Raw genomic sequence first — 21,462 nt, 5'->3', positions numbered from 1 at the left:
TCGCGGACATTTGAGGGTGGGTAGCGGGTCCCTGGCTCTCTCCATATGAAAGTAAGGCAAGTGTTTAGGCTAAAACGGGACTCATCGGTGAACAGAACAAGTCCTTCAAGTATTTAACTTTCAGCCGCTGCAACTGATGTATCAGTCACTGAAACATTAATGTCCCTTTTTCTAACTGCTATGATCTTAAATGCAACATCTAAGATACATTCGCACTCAGCTCAAATGATGCATTTTACTTACAATCAGATTTTGCTATGATTCAGTGAAATTATTTGCATATTCAATGCATATTACCTGGCAATAGCTATTTAAGAACTGAACTTGAGTTGCTTCCAAATTCATATATATATATAACATCATCTTCATAAAAAGAAGAGTTGTAATAAATTTTTAAGTATGCTTTTCTTGGAGCTAAGAATTTTAATAAACTTGTACGTTGAAAACATAAGCCAAAAAAAAAAAAAAAAAAAAAAAAAAAAAATCTGCAAAATTCCCCATTTAAAAAAATTAATAAAAAATACCTAAATTAATTCTAACTTGTGATAAAGACAAATATAGAGTTAAATGAATCTTAAATAATAAATCATCATTAATTTGAATTAAATTCTTTCAAAGATTTCATACAAAGACTATTTATGTGTGTTGCCTTATTTTTAGGACAATGAGGAAATATCACCAAGTCAGTGTAGGTTTCTCGATCCTGGTCATAAAATACTGCTGATATGTCATCTTAGCTTGTTCTAATATCTCGCGCAGGAATACTCAAGATATATGAAGAGGCGGAGGTCAACTCTTAAGACATCTTTTTACCTACCTGTTAATGAATACTGCGTTGCCATAGCTTAATGCAGACTGTATGAACACGCCCTATACCTCTGTAAAAGACAGCTCTCATAGTGAAGAATATCACGCATATAGAAAGAGCCCATTGATACATGTTTTCAATTCACACTCCTAATAGGCCCACCAGTATAGAACAATTATAATTTTTCAATGATTCCATGCGGCTTAGCTATCTGTTAGATGACACAACTGGCAAAAAGCTTTTGCTAGCTTGCATGTATAGAATTTCCATTTATGCAGTGTTCGAAGCAAACTCTTAATACCAAAGCAATTTCTCTAAAAATAAGTTCAGTAAGCTACAAGACAGCAATCCTTCAACTGACATCAAGCTCAGGAATTTCTTTCACTGAGAGTTAAATCTACTGCAATTGTTACTTTCATGGCATTTAGCCTCTATAATGTAATGATTATTGTTATTAGAAATCTTGATCATTATGTTTCGAAAGGGCTCAGTAAAACTTCACTTCTATTTACCTAGATCACTCATTTTCTAGTTAATATTTATTGCAAATACTAAAAATTAAATTTATTACGAACACTAAAATGGATTTCATATATTTGTTATACAGAACTAAAATACTGAATTTAGAAATCCGTTTCAGATAGTTAATATATATATTACAAATGGTGAATTTGATACGCTGTTGACCAGTCAAATATGAAAAGTGATTGCACTTATATTAAAAACTTCACACGTCCTTGTTAACTTTATTCATGCATTTCAAGAAATCATAAGATAAGAAATTTTAAAATTGCAAATAAAGAAACTGAAAACAAAGAAATTAAATATTTTCATAATATTTTTTGTGCAATATATTTTGTACAAAATATTAGTTCCTTAATAAATATAAAGCCTTTTAAACATGAATGATAAACTTAAAACATAAATTATGATATGACGGTTGCCACAGAAAGAAAACATATCTGAATCGATGCATATTTTTGATATTGTCTACGCAATTTGCTACGGCTTACTTAAAAGAATTATGTAAAAGCACACATACTATTTCCCATTTTAATAGGCCATTAAAATTCTCATGAGGAACAATATATACTTTAATAATGATCAAACTGCAGTTTAGGAAGCGTATTTATAAAGAAGCGCAAGATTAAACATAATTTCAAATGCCGATTCGTAGAAAACTAATAATCTTCCTAAAATGACTCTGTAGAATGTTTCGAAAGGCTTTCTTGATATAGCCAAGGGAACGCGGTCACTTTCATGTAAAAAATTGGATGATATTACTGCTTACGTTATGTTTACCAATGAAACCTTCTTCCTTGCACACTATAGTTCTGTGTTTATTCAGGGACATATATTTACCTATGTCGATACTTTATATTGCGAATGTGCTTTTCATTTGGTCCTCATTTTAAAGATTCACTTGCGACAATGTGTTGCTGTATTCCTTAACACAGATTGTATGGTAAATGAGTTTCTATGGTAAGATAATTTGCTTAATAAAGCTCAAAGCATCTGAAATTATATGATAAAAAGAGAGCATAAAAAATAAAAATTTTTGAACTTTTTAATAGTCAATTTTAATGTTTGCTTATTTTGTTCTCTTATAAATTCTAAAAAATAACAATTTTTGAACTTTTTAATAGTCAATTTTAATGTTTGCTTATTTTGTTCTCTTAAGTAGTCAAGAAGGACAAAACGTCTTAGGAATGCATTTCCGAACTTAATTACTCGAGTTTAATTTTTGAGATAACTATTCCCTGATACGTTTATCTCAAACATTGAATTGTTTAAGATATACATGTTGAAATGATATATATATATATATATATATATATTAATTCAAAATAAAGTAATTAAAAGTAAATTTAAAAGCCTGTGACTTGCGCTAAACCTGCAAAGTAATAAAATAAACATTCAAAATAATTTATAATAAGAAAACTTTCTATATACCATCTCCAAGGAATACAAATTTAAAACCATCAATGAAAAAATATTTTACAATTTAAATTAGTATTTTAAATAATTTCAAATATTTGTTTAAAATCTGCTAAGAAAAATCTTTAATCACAAAAACACTACAACAAAAAACAAATTTTAAATATTGAAAAAGTAGAAATTGTCATTGATCGCAGATTAATCGACTTATCAAGGCGATAAACCAATTTACCATCAATTAACAATAACTAAATTAAGAAAGAGTTTCATCTTACTTCCAAGTAAGCATCAAATTATTTGCTAGATGCAAACCATAAGTCGCATAAACACTCGATCCAAATAAAGGCATTAGTCCCTTTAAGCCGAAAAAATCTTGTAAAACAAAATAGCAAATTACCTTAAAATTAAAGTTTCTCAATAAGAACTCAATTAATCTGAACGAGATGCTTACTTTAGAAGACATATACCCTAGACTCACATTTTCAAATTCAAAAACTGAAGTAAACATATTGGAACACAAAAAGTAGATTCTAAATGATAAGAAGATAAAAAATGATACAATCTTAAAATTAAAATTTAAAACAAACAGTTAAACAGAAATTTAAAGATCAAACTAGTAAGTTAAAATTAACAAACTTGCCTTCAAAATTTTAAACCCAAAATGGCTGGAAATTCAAGTATTAAGTGATGGAAGAAAAAGGTTTGTCGTAAAGTGTAGTATTTTATTTAAGAACGTTTAGCCTAAATTAGCGAGAAAATTGGAATTCTTCTTGGAGATAATACATAGAGAGTAGGCTGTTACTCAAATAGCGCTAAAAGCTGCTATTAGTTAGAATATCAGCTCAAAATAAAGTGTAATTAAAAGTAAATTATAAAGCCTACGACTTGCGCTAAAGCTGCAAAATAATAAACCAATAATTCATAATAAGAAAACTTTCCATATACCATCTCCAAGGAATTGTTGAGTAGGCAGGAAACAGACTTATCAAAGGGAACTTGCCCCCTAACCTAACTCTTCAATTACCCAAATCGTGTTTCGTCATCCATAGGCAAAGGTAAAAGTAAAATTCAAAACCAAAAGTAAAACCAAATGTGTGAATTACTAAAAAGAAATTTAAACAGTGGAATTTTGATAAAAGAGCAAGTAAATGTCTAGAGTTAAAATTAATCAAAAGTCAATTAAGAGTAGAAAACTAAACATTTTAGAAAACCAAAATTATTTAGAAAGTCTTGCCCACTGGAAACTTCCCCAACACGAATATGCATGTAAACCGAATATGCATGTATTATTATTATTATCATATTTTGATAGTTGTATAAACTATATACAACTATCAAAATATAATAATAATAATAATAAAAGGATAGTAAATAGCAAGCTTTAATTTAACTTACATAGATCGACATATTTGAATTTCTGAGTTGTACAAGCATTTGCTAAACTAGTTGAGCTGAGGAGTTTGTTACTTATAACTGTAAAACTACACTGGTGAAATAAATTAAGAGAATTTTCATAACTGATCTACGATCTCCAGAACTACTGGGCAGATTTTAATAAAATTTGGTGGGGACATAGGTTGATATAATACAAACAAAATATACATTCAACAGTTATAATAGACACACATGTTCGTGTGTAACACTTATGGGAGTCTAAAGATCTGAAACAGCCGCTGCAGCAGACACAAAAGAAATGGTTTAATAGGGGGTATGGTCCCCTCTTACAGCCATACAGGCCTCGCAGCGTGATGTCATACTGAAAATAAGGCAGTTTATCAGTGCCTGTGGCAATTGGTCCCACTCATTCAGCAACGCAGTTTTCAGTTCCTGGATGGTTCTCGGAGGGGGGTTGCGAATTGCAATTTCCTTCCCAGAGCGTCTAGACATGCTCTATATGGTTTAGGTTTGGAGATCTGGCTGGCCAATCCATCCGAAGAATACCTCACTCTCGAGAAATTCGTCAACCAGAAGAGCTCTGTGTGGCCTCGCGTTATCGGCCTGTAAGATGAACTCGGGGCCCACTGCACCGCGGAAAAGGCAAACATAGGGTTCCAAGACCCCTCATCCCTATACCTCACATCAGTCACAGAGCCTCTGTCAAAGACGTACAGAGGTGTGCGGCCATCCAACATGATGGCTGTCTAAACCATTACACTGCCAACGTCACAACTGTTGATTTCGCGGAGATTTGAGGGTGGGTAGCGGGTCCCTGGCTCTCTCCATATGAAAGTAAGGCAAGTGTTTAGGCTAAAACGGGACTCATCGGTGAACAGAACAAGTCCTTCAAGTATTTAACTTTCAGCCGCTGCAACTGATGTATCAGTCACTGAAACATTAATGTCCCTTTTTCTAACTGCTATGATCTTAAATGCAACATCTAAGATACATTCGCACTCAGCTCAAATGATGCATTTTACTTACAATCAGATTTTGCTATGATTCAGTGAAATTATTTGCACATTCAATGCATATTACCTGGCAATAGCTATTTAAAGAACTGAACTTGAGTTGCTTCCAAATTCATATATATATATAACATCATCTTCATAAAAAGAAGAGTTGTAATAAATTTTTAAGTATGCTTTTCTTGGAGCTAAGAATTTTAATAAACTTGTACGTTGAAAACATAAGCCAAAAAAAAAAAAAAAAAAAAAAAAAAAAAAAAAAACTGCAAAATTCCCCATTTAAAAAAATTAATAAAAAATACCTAAATTAATTCTAACTTGTGATAAAGACAAATATAGAGTTAAATGAATCTTAAATAATAAATCATCATTAATTTGAATTAAATTCTTTCAAAGATTTCATACAAAGACTATTTATGTGTATTGTCCTATTTTTAGGACAATGAGGAAATATCACCAAGTCAGTGTAGGTTTCTCGATCCTGGTCATAAAATACTGCTGATATGTCATCTTAGCTTGTTCTAATATCTCCCGCAGGAATACTCAAGATATATGAAGAGGCGGAGGTCAACTCTTAAGACATCTTTTTACCTACCTGTTAATGAATACTGCGTTGCCATAGCTTAATGCAGACTGTATGAACACGCCCTATACCTCTGTAAAAGACAGCTCTCATAGTGAAGAATATCACGCATATAGAAAGAGCCCATTGATACATGTTTTCAATTCACACTCCTAATAGGCCCACCAGTATAGAACAATTATAATTTTTCAATGATTCCATGCGGCTTAGCTATCTGTTAGATGACACAACTGGCAAAAAGCTTTTGCTAGCTTGCATGTATAGAATTTCCATTTATGCAGTGTTCGAAGCAAACTCTTAATACCAAAGCAATTTCTCTAAAAATAAGTTCAGTAAGCTACAAGACAGCAATCCTTCAACTGACATCAAGCTCAGGAATTTCTTGCACTGAGAGTTAAATCTACTGCAATTGTTACTTTCATGGCATTTAGCCTCTATAATGATAATGATTATTGTTATTAGAAATCTTGATCATTATGTTTCGAAAGGGCTCAGTAAAACTTCACTTCTATTTACCTAGATCACTCATTTTCTAGTTAATATTTATTGCAAATACTAAAAATTAAATTTATTACGAACACTAAAATGGATTTCATATATTTGTTATACAGAACTAAAATACTGAATTTAGAAATCCGTTTCAGATAGTTAATATATATATTACAAATGGTGAATTTGATACGCTGTTGACCAGTCAAATATGAAAAGTGATTGCACTTATATTATATTAAAAACTTCACACGTCCTTGTTAACTTTATTCATGCATTTCAAGAAATCATAAGATAAGAAATTTTAAAATTGCAAATAAAGACACTGAAAACAAAGAAATTAAATATTTTCATAATATTTTTTGTGCAATATATTTTGTACAAAATATTAGTTCCTTAATAAATATAAAGCCTTTTAAACATGAATGATAAACTTAAAACATAAATTATGATATGACGGTTGCCACAGAAAAAAAACATATCTGAATCGATGCATATTTTTGATATTGTCTACGCAATTTGCTATGGCTTACTTAAAACAATTATGTAAAAGCACACATACTATTTCCCATTTTAATAGGCCATTAAAATTCTCATGAGGAACAATATATACTTTAATAATGATCAAACTGCAGTTTAGGAAGCGTATTTATAAAGAAGCGCAAGATTAAACATAATTTCAAATGCCGATTCGTAGAAAACTAATAATCTTCCTAAAATGACTCTGTAGAATGTTTCGAAAGGCTTTCTTGATATAGCCAAGGGAACGCGGTCACTTTCATGTAAAAAATTGGATGATATTACTGCTTACGTTATGTTTACCAATGAAACCTTCTTCCTTGCACACTATAGTTCTGTGTTTATTCAGGGACATATATTTACCTATGTCGATACTTTATATTGCGAATGTGCTTTTCATTTGGTCCTCATTTTAAAGATTCACTTGCGACAATGTGTTGCTGTATTCCTTAACACAGATTGTATGGTAAATGGGTTTCTATGGTAAGATAATTTGCTTAATAAAGCTCAAAGCATCTGAAATTATATGATAAAAAGAGAGCATAAAAAATAAAAATTTTTGAACTTTTTAATAGTCAATTTTAATGTTTGCTTATTTTGTTCTCTTATAAATTCTAAAAAATAAAAATTTTTGAACTTTTTAATAGTCAATTTTAATGTTTGCTTATTTTGTTCTCTTATAAATTCTAAAAAATAACAATTTTTGAACTTTTTAATAGTCAATTTTAATGTTTGCTTATTTTGTTCTCTTAAGTAGTCTAGAAGGACAAAACGTCTTAGGAATGCATTTCCGAACTTAATTACTCGAGTTTAATTTTTGAGATAACTATTCCCTGATACGTTTATCTCAAACATTGAATTGTTTAAGATATACATGTTGAAATGATATATATATATATATATATATATTAATTCAAAATAAAGTAATTAAAAGTAAATTTAAAAGCCTGTGACTTGCGCTAAACCTGCAAAGTAATAAAATAACAATTCAAAATAATTTATAATAAGAAAACTTTCTATATACCATCTCCAAGGAATACAAATTTAAAACCATCAATGAAAAAATATTTTACAATTTAAATTAGTATTTTAAATAATTTCAAATATTTGTTTAAAATCTGCTAAGAAAAATCTTTAATCACAAAAACACTACAACAAAAAACAAATTTTAAATATTGAAAAAGTAGAAATTGTCATTGATCGCAGATTAATCGACTTATCAAGGCGATAAACCAATTTACCATCAATTAACAATAACTAAATTAAGAAAGAGTTTCATCTTACTTCCAAGTAAGCATCAAATTATTTGCTAGATGCAAACCATAAGTCGCATAAACACTCGATCCAAATAAAGGCATTAGTCCCTTTAAGCCGAAAATATCTTGTAAAACAAAATTGCAAATTATCTTAAAATTAAAGTTTCTCAATAAGAACTCAATTAATCTGAACGAGATGCTTACTTTAGAAGACATATACCCTAGACTCACATTTTCAAATTCAAAAACTGAAGTAAACATATTGGAACACAGAAAGTAGATTCTAAATGATAAGAAGATAAAAAATGATACAATCTTAAAATTAAAGTTTAAAACAAACAGTTAAACAGAAATTTAAAGATCAAACTAGTAAGTTAAAATTAACAAACTTGTCTTCAAAATTTTAAACCGAAAATGGCTGGAAATTTAAGTATTAAGTGATGGAAGAAAAAGGTTTGTCGTAAAGTGTAGTATTTTATTTAAGAAAGTTTAGCCTAAATTAGCGAGAAAATTGGAATTCTTCTTGGAGATAATACATAGAGAGTAGGCTGTGACTCAAATAGCGCTAAAAGCTGCTATTAGTTAGAATATCAGCTCAAAATAAAGTGTAATTAAAAGTAAATTATAAAGCCTACGACTTGCGCTAAAGCTGCAAAATAATAAACCAATAATTCATAATAAGAAAACTTTCCATATACCATCTCCAAGGAATTGTTGAGTAGGCAGGAAACAGACTTATCAAAGGGAACTTGCCCCCTAACCTAACTCTTCAATTACCCAAATCGTGTTTCGTCATCCATAGGCAAAGGTAAAAGTAAAATTCAAAACCAAAAGTAAAACCAAATGTGTGAATTACTAAAAAGAAATTTAAACAGTGGAATTTTGATAAAAGAGCAAGTAAATGTCTAGAGTTAAAATTAATCAAAAGTCAATTAAGAGTAGAAAACTAAACATTTTAGAAAACCAAAATTATTTAGAAAGTCTTGCCCACTGGAAACTTCCCCAACACGAATATGCATGTAAACCGAATATGCATGTATTATTATTATTATCATATTTTGATAGTTGTATAAACTATATACAACTATCAAAATATAATAATAATAATAATAAAAGGATAGTAAATAGCAAGCTTTAATTTAACTTACATAGATCGACATATTTGAATTTCTGAGTTGTACAAGCATTTGCTAAACTAGTTGAGCTGAGGAGTTTGTTACTTATAACTGTAAAACTACACTGGTGAAATAAATTAAGAGAATTTTCATAACTGATCTACGATCTCCAGAACTACTGGGCAGATTTTAATAAAATTTGGTGGGGACATAGGTTGATATAATACAAACAAAATATACATTCAACAGTTATAATAGACACACATGTTCGTGTGTAACACTTATGGGAGTCTAAAGATCTGAAACAGCCGCTGCAGCAGACACAAAAGAAATGGTTTAATAGGGGGTATGGTCCCCTCTTACAGCCATACAGGCCTCGCAGCGTGATGTCATACTGAAAATAAGGCAGTTTATCAGTGCCTGTGGCAATTGGTCCCACTCATTCAGCAACGCAGTTTTCAGTTCCTGGATGGTTCTCGGAGGGGGGTTGCGAATTGCAATTTCCTTCCCAGAGCGTCTAGACATGCTCTATATGGTTTAGGTTTGGAGATCTGGCTGGCCAATCCATCCGAAGAATACCTCACTCTCGAGAAATTCGTCAACCAGAAGAGCTCTGTGTGGCCTCGCGTTATCGGCCTGTAAGATGAACTCGGGGCCCACTGCACCGCGGAAAAGGCAAACATAGGGTTCCAAGACCCCTCATCCCTATACCTCACATCAGTCACAGAGCCTCTGTCAAAGACGTACAGAGGTGTGCGGCCATCCAACATGATGGCTGTCTAAACCATTACACTGCCAACGTCACAACTGTTGATTTCGCGGACATTTGAGGGTGGGTAGCGGGTCCCTGGCTCTCTCCATATGAAAGTAAGGCAAGTGTTTAGGCTAAAACGGGACTCATCGGTGAACAGAACAAGTCCTTCAAGTATTTAACTTTCAGCCGCTGCAACTGATGTATCAGTCACTGAAACATTAATGTCCCTTTTTCTAACTGCTATGATCTTAAATGCAACATCTAAGATACATTCGCACTCAGCTCAAATGATGCATTTTACTTACAATCAGATTTTGCTATGATTCAGTGAAATTATTTGCACATTCAATGCATATTACCTGGCAATAGCTATTTAAAGAACTGAACTTGAGTTGCTTCCAAATTCATATATATATATAACATCATCTTCATAAAAAGAAGAGTTGTAATAAATTTTTAAGTATGCTTTTCTTGGAGCTAAGAATTTTAATAAACTTGTACGTTGAAAACATAAGCCAAAAAAAAAAAAAAAAAAAAAAAATCTGCAAAATTCCCCATTTAAAAAAATTAATAAAAAATACCTAAATTAATTCTAACTTGTGATAAAGACAAATATAGAGTTAAATGAATCTTAAATAATAAATCATCATTAATTTGAATTAAATTCTTTCAAAGATTTCATACAAAGACTATTTATGTGTATTGTCCTATTTTTAGGACAATGAGGAAATATCACCAAGTCAGTGTAGGTTTCTCGATCCTGGTCATAAAATACTGCTGATATGTCATCTTAGCTTGTTCTAATATCTCCCGCAGGAATACTCAAGATATATGAAGAGGCGGAGGTCAACTCTTAAGACATCTTTTTACCTACCTGTTAATGAATACTGCGTTGCCATAGCTTAATGCAGACTGTATGAACACGCCCTATACCTCTGTAAAAGACAGCTCTCATAGTGAAGAATATCACGCATATAGAAAGAGCCCATTGATACATGTTTTCAATTCACACTCCTAATAGGCCCACCAGTATAGAACAATTATAATTTTTCAATGATTACATGCGGCTTAGCTATCTGTTAGATGACACAACTGGCAAAAAGCTTTTGCTAGCTTGCATGTATAGAATTTCCATTTATGCAGTGTTCGAAGCAAACTCTTAATACCAAAGCAATTTCTCTAAAAATAAGTTCAGTAAGCTACAAGACAGCAATCCTTCAACTGACATCAAGCTCAGGAATTTCTTGCACTGAGAGTTAAATCTACTGCAATTGTTACTTTCATGGCATTTAGCCTCTATAATGATAATGATTATTGTTATTAGAAATCTTGATCATTATGTTTCGAAAGGGCTCAGTAAAACTTCACTTCTATTTACCTAGATCACTCATTCTCCAGTTAAAATTTATTGCAAATATTAAAAATTAAATTTATTACGAACACTAAAATGGATTTCATATATTTGTTATTCAGAACAAGAATACTGAATTTAGAAATCCGTTTCAGATAGTTAATATATATATTACAAATGGTGAATTTGATACGCTGTTGACCAGTCAAAATATGAAAAGTGATTGCACTTATATTATATTAAAAACTTCACACATCCTTGTTAACTTTATTCATGCATTTCAAGAAATCATACGATAAGAAATTTTAAAATTGCAAATAAAGACACTGAAAACAAAGAAATTAAATATTTTCATAATATTTTTTGTGCAGTATATTTTGTACAAAATATTAGTTCCTTAATAAATATAAAGCCTTTTAAACATGAATGATAAACTTAAAACATAAATTATGATATGACGATTGCCACAGAAAGAAAACATATCTGAATCGATGCATATTTTTGATATTGTCTACGCAATTTGCTACGGCTTACTTAAAACAATTATGTAAAAGAACACATACTATTTCCCATTTTAATAGGTCATTAAAATTCTCATGAGGAACAATATATACTTTAATAATGATCAAACTGCAGTTTAGGAAGCTTATTTATAAAGAAGCGCAAGATTAAACATAATTTCAAATGCCGATTCGTAGAAAACTAATAATCTTCCTAAAATGACTCTGTAGAATGTTTCGAAAGGCTTTCTTGATATAGCCAAGGGAACGCGGTCACTTTCATGTAAAAATTTGGATGATATTACTGCTTACCTTATGTTTACCAATGAAACCTTCTTCCTTGCACACTATAGTTCTGTGTTTATTCAGGGACATATATTTACCTATGTCGATACTTTATATTGCGAATGTGCTTTTCATTTGGTCCTCATTTTAAGGATTCACTTGCGACAATGTGTTGCTGTATTCCTTAACACAGATTGTATGGTAAATGGGTTTCTATGGTAAGATAATTTGCTTAATAAAGCTCAAAGCATCTGAAATTATATGATAAAAAGAGAGCATAAAAAATAAAAATTTTTGAACTCTTTAATAGTCAATTTTAATGTTTGCTTATTTTGTTCTCTTATAAATTCTAAAAAATAAAAATTTTTGAACTTTTTAATAGTCAATTTTAATGTTTGCTTATTTTGTTCTCTTATAAATTCTAAAAAATAACAATTTTTGAACTTTTTAATAGTCAATTTTAATGTTTGCTTATTTTGTTCTCTTAAGTAGTCTAGAAGGACAAAACGTCTTAGGAATGCATTTCCGAACTTAATTACTCGAGTTTAATTTTTGAGATAACTATTCCCTGATACGTTTATCTCAAACATTGAATTGTTTAAGATATACATGTTGAAATGATATATATATATATATATATATATATTAATTCAAAATAAAGTAATTAAAAGTAAATTTAAAAGCCTGTGACTTGCGCTAAACCTGCAAAGTAATAAAATAACAATTCAAAATAATTTATAATAAGAAAACTTTCTATATACCATCTCCAAGGAATACAAATTTAAAACCATCAATGAAAAAATATTTTACAATTTAAATTAGTATTTTAAATAATTTCAAATATTTGTTTAAAATCTGCTAAGAAAAATCTTTAATCACAAAAACACTACAACAAAAAACAAATTTTAAATATTGAAAAAGTAGAAATTGTCATTGATCGCAGATTAATCGACTTATCAAGGCGATAAACCAATTTACCATCAATTAACAATAACTAAATTAAGAAAGAGTTTCATCTTACTTCCAAGTAAGCATCAAATTATTTGCTAGATGCAAACCATAAGTCGCATAAACACTCGATCCAAATAAAGGCATTAGTCCCTTTAAGCCGAAAATATCTTGTAAAACAAAATTGCAAATTATCTTAAAATTAAAGTTTCTCAATAAGAACTCAATTAATCTGAACGAGATGCTTACTTTAGAAGACATATACCCTAGACTCACATTTTCAAATTCAAAAACTGAAGTAAACATATTGGAACACAGAAAGTAGATTCTAAATGATAAGAAGATAAAAAATGATACAATCTTAAAATTAAAGTTTAAAACAAACAGTTAAACAGAAATTTAAAGATCAAACTAGTAAGTTAAAATTAACAAACTTGTCTTCAAAATTTTAAACCGAAAATGGCTGGAAATTTAAGTATTAAGTGATGGAAGAAAAAGGTTTGTCGTAAAGTGTAGTATTTTATTTAAGAAAGTTTAGCCTAAATTAGCGAGAAAATTGGAATTCTTCTTGGAGATAATACATAGAGAGTAGGCTGTGACTCAAATAGCGCTAAAAGCTGCTATTAGTTAGAATATCAGCTCAAAAAAAAGTGTAATTAAAAGTAAATTATAAAGCCTACGACTTGCGCTAAAGCTGCAAAATAATAAACCAATAATTCATAATAAGAAAACTTTCCATATACCATCTCCAAGGAATTGTTGAGTAGGCAGGAAACAGACTTATCAAAGGGAACTTGCCCCCTAACCTAACTCTTCAATTACCCAAATCGTGTTTCGTCATCCATAGGAAAAGGTAAAAGTAAAATTTAAAACCAAAAGTAAAACCAAATGTGTGAATTACTAAAAAGAAATTTAAACAGTGGAATTTTGATAAAAGAGCAAGTAAATGACTAGAGTTAAAATTAATCAAAAGTCAGTTAAGAGTAGAAAACTAAACATTTTAGAAAACCAAAATTATTTAGAAAGTCTTGCTCACTGGAAACTTCCCCAACACGAATATGCATGTAAACCGAATATGCATGTATTATTATTATTATCATATTTTGATAGTTGTATAAACTATATACAACTATCAAAATATAATAATAATAATAATAAAAGGATAGTAAATAGCAAGGTTTAATTTAACTTACATAGATCGACATATTTGAATTTCTGAGTTGTACAAGCATTTGCTAAACCAGTTGAGCTGAGTAGTTTGTTACTTATAACTGTAAAAATACACTGGTGAAATAAATTAAGAGAATTTTCATAACTGATCTACAATCTCCAGAACTACTGGGCAGATTTTAATAAAATTCGGTGGGGACATAGGTTGATATAATACAAACAAAATATATATTCAACAGTTATAATAGACACACATGTTCGTGTGTAACACTTATGGGAGTCTAAAGATCTGAAACAGCCGCTGCAGCAGACACAAAAGAAATGGATTAATAGGGGGTATGGTCCCCTCTTACAGCCATACAGGCCTCGCAGCGTGATGTCATACTGACAATAAGGCAGTTTATCAGTGCCTGTGGCAATTGGTCCCACTCTTTCAGCAACGCAGTTTTCAGTTCCTGGATGGTTCTCGGAGGGGGGTTGCGAATTGCAATTTCCTTCCCAGAGCGTCTAGACATGCTCTATATGGTTTAGGTTTGGAGATCTGGCTGGCCAATCCATCCGAAGAATACCTCACTCTCGAGAAATTCGTCAACCAGAAGAGCTCTGTGTGGCCTCGCGTTATCGGCCTGTAAGATGAACTCGGGGCCCACTGCACCGCGGAAAAGGCAAACATAGGGTTCCAAGACCCCTCATCCCTATACCTCACATCAGTCACAGAGCCTCTGTCAAAGACGTACAGAGGTGTGCGGCCATCCAACATGATGGCTGTCTAAACCATTACACTGCCAACGTCACAACTGTTGATTTCGCGGACATTTGAGGGTGGGTAGCGGGTCCCTGGCTCTCTCCATATGAAAGTAAGGCAAGTGTTTAGGCTAAAACGGGACTCATCGGTGAACAGAACAAGTCTTTCAAGTATTTAACTTTCAGCCGCTGCAACTGATGTATCAGTCACTGAAACATTAATGTCCCTTTTTCTAACTGCTATGATCTTAAATGCAACATCTAAGATACATTCGCACTCAGCTCAAATGATGCATTTTACTTACAATCAGATTTTGCTATGATTCAGTAAAATTATTTGCATATTCAATGCATATTACCTGGCAATAGCTATTTAAAGAACTGAACTTGAGTTGCTTCCAAATTCATATATATATATAACTACATCTTCATAAAAAGAAGAGTTGTAATAAATTTTTAAGTATGCTTTTCTTGGAGCTAAGAATTTTAATAAACTTGTACGTTGAAAACATAAGCCAAAAAAAAAAAAAAATCTGCAAAATTCCCCATTTAAAAAAATTAATAAAAAATACCTAAATTAATTCTAACTTGTGATAAAAACAAATATAGAGTTAAATGACTCTTAAATAATAAATCATCATTAATTTGAATTAAATTCTTTCAAAGATTTCATACAAAGACTATTTATGTGTGTTGTCCTATTTTTAGGACAATGAGGAAATATCACTAAGTCAGTGTAGGTTTCTCGATCCTGGTCATAAAATACTGCTGATATGTCATCTTAGCTTGTTCTAATATCTCCCGCAGGAATACTCAAGATATATGAAGAGGCGGAGGTCAACTCTTAAAACATCTTTTTACCTACCTGTTAATGAATACTGCGTTGCCATAGCTTAATGCAGACTGTATGAACACGCCCTATACCTCTGTAAAAGACAGCTCTCATAGTGAAGAATATCACGCATACAGAAAGAACCCATTGATACATGTTTTCAATTCTACACTCCTAATAGGCCCACCAGTATAGAACAATTATAATTTTTCAATGATTCCATGCGGCTTAGCTATCTGTTAGATGACACAACTGGCAAAAAGCTTTTGCTAGCTTGCATGTATAGAATTTCCATTTATGCAGTGTTCGAAGCAAACTCTTAATACCAAAGCAATTTCTCTAAAAATAAGTTCAGTAAGCTACAAGACAGCAATCCTTCAACTGACATCAAGCTCAGGAATTTCTTGCACTGAGAGTTAAATCTACTGCAATTGTTACTTTCATGGCATTTAGCCTCTATAATGATAATGATTATTGTTATTAGAAATCTTGATCATTATGTTTCGAAAGGGCTCAGTAAAACTTCACTTCTATTTACCTAGATCACTCATTCTCCAGTTAAAATTTATTGCAAATATTAAAAATTAAATTTATTACGAACACTAAAATGGATTTCATATATTTGTTATTCAGAACAAGAATACTGAATTTAGAAATCCGTTTCAGATAGTTAATATATATATTACAAATGGTGAATTTGATACGCTGTTGACCAGTCAAAATATGAAAAGTGATTGCACTTATATTATATTAAAAACTTCACACATCCTTGTTAACTTTATTCATGCATTTCAAGAAATCATACGATAAGAAATTTTAAAATTGCAAATAAAGACACTGAAAACAAAGAAATTAAATATTTTCATAATATTTTTTGTGCAGTATATTTTGTACAAAATATTAGTTCCTTAATAAATATAAAGCCTTTTAAACATGAATGATAAACTTAAAACATAAATTATGATATGACGATTGCCACAGAAAGAAAACATATCTGAATCGATGCATATTTTTGATATTGTCTACGCAATTTGCTACGGCTTACTTAAAACAATTATGTAAAAGAACACATACTATTTCCCATTTTAATAGGTCATTAAAATTCTCATGAGGAACAATATATACTTTAATAATGATCAAACTGCAGTTTAGGAAGCTTATTTATAAAGAAGCGCAAGATTAAACATAATTTCAAATGCCGATTCGTAGAAAACTAATAATCTTCCTAAAATGACTCTGTAGAATGTTTCGAAAGGCTTTCTTGATATAGCCAAGGGAACGCGGTCACTTTCATGTAAAAATTTGGATGATATTACTGCTTACCTTATGTTTACCAATGAAACCTTCTTCCTTGCACACTATAGTTCTGTGTTTATTCAGGGACATATATTTACCTATGTCGATACTTTATATTGCGAATGTGCTTTTCATTTGGTCCTCATTTTAAGGATTCACTTGCGACAATGTGTTGCTGTATTCCTTAACACAGATTGTATGGTAAATGGGTTTCTATGGTAAGATAATTTGCTTAATAAAGCTCAAAGCATCTGAAATTATATGATAAAAAGAGAGCATAAAAAATAAAAATTTTTGAACTCTTTAATAGTCAATTTTAATGTTTGCTTATTTTGTTCTCTTATAAATTCTAAAAAATAAAAATTTTTGAACTTTTTAATAGTCAATTTTAATGTTTGCTTATTTTGTTCTCTTATAAATTCTAAAAAATAACAATTTTTGAACTTTTTAATAGTCAATTTTAATGTTTGCTTATTTTGTTCTCTTAAGTAGTCTAGAAGGACAAAACGTCTTAGGAATGCATTTCCGAACTTAATTACTCGAGTTTAATTTTTGAGATAACTATTCCCTGATACGTTTATCTCAAACATTGAATTGTTTAAGATATACATGTTGAAATGATATATATATATATATATATATATATTAATTCAAAATAAAGTAATTAAAAGTAAATTTAAAAGCCTGTGACTTGCGCTAAACCTGCAAAGTAATAAAATAACAATTCAAAATAATTTATAATAAGAAAACTTTCTATATACCATCTCCAAGGAATACAAATTTAAAACCATCAATGAAAAAATATTTTACAATTTAAATTAGTATTTTAAATAATTTCAAATATTTGTTTAAAATCTGCTAAGAAAAATCTTTAATCACAAAAACACTACAACAAAAAACAAATTTTAAATATTGAAAAAGTAGAAATTGTCATTGATCGCAGATTAATCGACTTATCAAGGCGATAAACCAATTTACCATCAATTAACAATAACTAAATTAAGAAAGAGTTTCATCTTACTTCCAAGTAAGCATCAAATTATTTGCTAGATGCAAACCATAAGTCGCATAAACACTCGATCCAAATAAAGGCATTAGTCCCTTTAAGCCGAAAATATCTTGTAAAACAAAATTGCAAATTATCTTAAAATTAAAGTTTCTCAATAAGAACTCAATTAATCTGAACGAGATGCTTACTTTAGAAGACATATACCCTAGACTCACATTTTCAAATTCAAAAACTGAAGTAAACATATTGGAACACAGAAAGTAGATTCTAAATGATAAGAAGATAAAAAATGATACAATCTTAAAATTAAAGTTTAAAACAAACAGTTAAACAGAAATTTAAAGATCAAACTAGTAAGTTAAAATTAACAAACTTGTCTTCAAAATTTTAAACCGAAAATGGCTGGAAATTTAAGTATTAAGTGATGGAAGAAAAAGGTTTGTCGTAAAGTGTAGTATTTTATTTAAGAAAGTTTAGCCTAAATTAGCGAGAAAATTGGAATTCTTCTTGGAGATAATACATAGAGAGTAGGCTGTGACTCAAATAGCGCTAAAAGCTGCTATTAGTTAGAATATCAGCTCAAAAAAAAGTGTAATTAAAAGTAAATTATAAAGCCTACGACTTGCGCTAAAGCTGCAAAATAATAAACCAATAATTCATAATAAGAAAACTTTCCATATACCATCTCCAAGGAATTGTTGAGTAGGCAGGAAACAGACTTATCAAAGGGAACTTGCCCCCTAACCTAACTCTTCAATTACCCAAATCGTGTTTCGTCATCCATAGGAAAAGGTAAAAGTAAAATTTAAAACCAAAAGTAAAACCAAATGTGTGAATTACTAAAAAGAAATTTAAACAGTGGAATTTTGATAAAAGAGCAAGTAAATGACTAGAGTTAAAATTAATCAAAAGTCAGTTAAGAGTAGAAAACTAAACATTTTAGAAAACCAAAATTATTTAGAAAGTCTTGCTCACTGGAAACTTCCCCAACACGAATATGCATGTAAACCGAATATGCATGTATTATTATTATTATCATATTTTGATAGTTGTATAAACTATATACAACTATCAAAATATAATAATAATAATAATAAAAGGATAGTAAATAGCAAGGTTTAATTTAACTTACATAGATCGACATATTTGAATTTCTGAGTTGTACAAGCATTTGCTAAACCAGTTGAGCTGAGTAGTTTGTTACTTATAACTGTAAAAATACACTGGTGAAATAAATTAAGAGAATTTTCATAACTGATCTACAATCTCCAGAACTACTGGGCAGATTTTAATAAAATTCGGTGGGGACATAGGTTGATATAATACAAACAAAATATATATTCAACAGTTATAATAGACACACATGTTCGTGTGTAACACTTATGGGAGTCTAAAGATCTGAAACAGCCGCTGCAGCAGACACAAAAGAAATGGATTAATAGGGGGTATGGTCCCCTCTTACAGCCATACAGGCCTCGCAGCGTGATGTCATACTGAAAATAAGGCAGTTTATCAGTGACTGTGGCAATTGGTCCCACTCTTTCAGCAACGCAGTTTTCAGTTCCTGGATGGTTCTCGGAGGGGGGTTGCGAATTGCAATTTCCTTCCCAGAGCGTCTAGACATGCTCTATATGGTTTAGGTTTGGAGATCTGGCTGGCCAATCCATCCGAAGAATACCTCACTCTCGAGAAATTCGTCAACCAGAAGAGCTCTGTGTGGCCTCGCGTTATCGGCCTGTAAGATGAACTCGGGGCCCACTGCACCGCGGAAAAGGCAAACATAGGGTTCCAAGACCCCTCATCCCTATACCTCACATCAGTCACAGAGCCTCTGTCAAAGACGTACAGAGGTGTGCGGCCATCCAACATGATGGCTGTCTAAACCATTACACTGCCAACGTCACAACTGTTGATTTCGCGGACATTTGAGGGTGGGTAGCGGGTCCCTGGCTCTCTCCATATGAAAGTAAGGCAAGTGTTTAGGCTAAAACGGGACTCATCGGTGAACAGAACAAGTCTTTCAAGTATTTAACTTTCAGCCGCTGCAACTGATGTATCAGTCACTGAAACATTAATGTCCCTTTTTCTAACTGCTATGATCTTAAATGCAACATCTAAGATACATTCGCACTCAGCTCAAATGATGCATTTTACTTACAATCAGATTTTGCTATGATTCAGTAAAATTATTTGCATATTCAATGCATATTACCTGGCAATAGCTATTTAAAGAACTGAACTTGAGTTGCTTCCAAATTCATATATATATATAACTACATCTTCATAAAAAGAAGAGTTGTAATAAATTTTTAAGTATGCTTTTCTTGGAGCTAAGAATTTTAATAAACTTGTACGTTGAAAACATAAGCCAAAAAAAAAAAAAAAATCTGCAAAATTCCCCATTTAAAAAAATTAATAAAAAATACCTAAATTAATTCTAACTTGTGATAAAAACAAATATAGAGTTAAATGACTCTTAAATAATAAATCATCATTAATTTGAATTAAATTCTTTCAAAGATTTCATACAAAGACTATTTATGTGTGTTGTCCTATTTTTAGGACAATGAGGAAATATCACTAAGTCAGTGTAGGTTTCTCGATCCTGGTCATAAAATACTGCTGATATGTCATCTTAGCTTGTTCTAATATCTCCCGCAGGAATACTCAAGATATATGAAGAGGCGGAGGTCAACTCTTAAAACATCTTTTTACCTACCTGTTAATGAATACTGCGTTGCCATAGCTTAATGCAGACTGTATGAACACGCCCTATACCTCTGTAAAAGACAGCTCTCATAGTGAAGAATATCACGCATACAGAAAGAACCCATTGATACATGTTTTCAATTCTACACTCCTAATAGGCCCACCAGTATAGAACAATTATAATTTTTCAATGATTCCATGCGGCTTAGCTATCTGTTAGATGACACAACTGGCAAAAAGCTTTTGCTAGCTTGCATGTATAGAATTTCCATTTATGCAGTGTTCGAAGCAAACTCTTAATACCAAAGCAATTTCTCTAAAAATAAGTTCAGTAAGCTACAAGACAGCAATCCTTCAACTGACATCAAGCTCAGGAATTTCTTGCACTGAGAGTTAAATCTACTGCAATTGTTACTTTCATGGCATTTAGCCTCTATAATGATAATGATTATTGTTATTAGAAATCTTGATCATTATGTTTCGAAAGGGCTCAGTAAAACTTCACTTCTATTTACCTAGATCACTCATTCTCCAGTTAAAATTTATTGCAAATATTAAAAATTAAATTTATTACGAACACTAAAATGGATTTCATATATTTGTTATTCAGAACAAGAATACTGAATTTAGAAATCCGTTTCAGATAGTTAATATATATATTACAAATGGTGAATTTGATACGCTGTTGACCAGTCAAAATATGAAAAGTGATTGCACTTATATTAAAAACTTCACACACCCTTGTTAACTT

The sequence above is a fragment of the Stegodyphus dumicola genome, chromosome X1 (genome assembly GCF_044657685.1).
Source record: "Stegodyphus dumicola isolate Sdum_Otavi_A_Nest chromosome X1, ASM4465768v1".
Lineage (NCBI taxonomy): Eukaryota > Metazoa > Arthropoda > Arachnida > Araneae > Eresidae > Stegodyphus > Stegodyphus dumicola.
The sequence above is the reverse complement of the archived record's forward strand: the minus strand, read 5'-3'. Positions refer to the sequence as shown.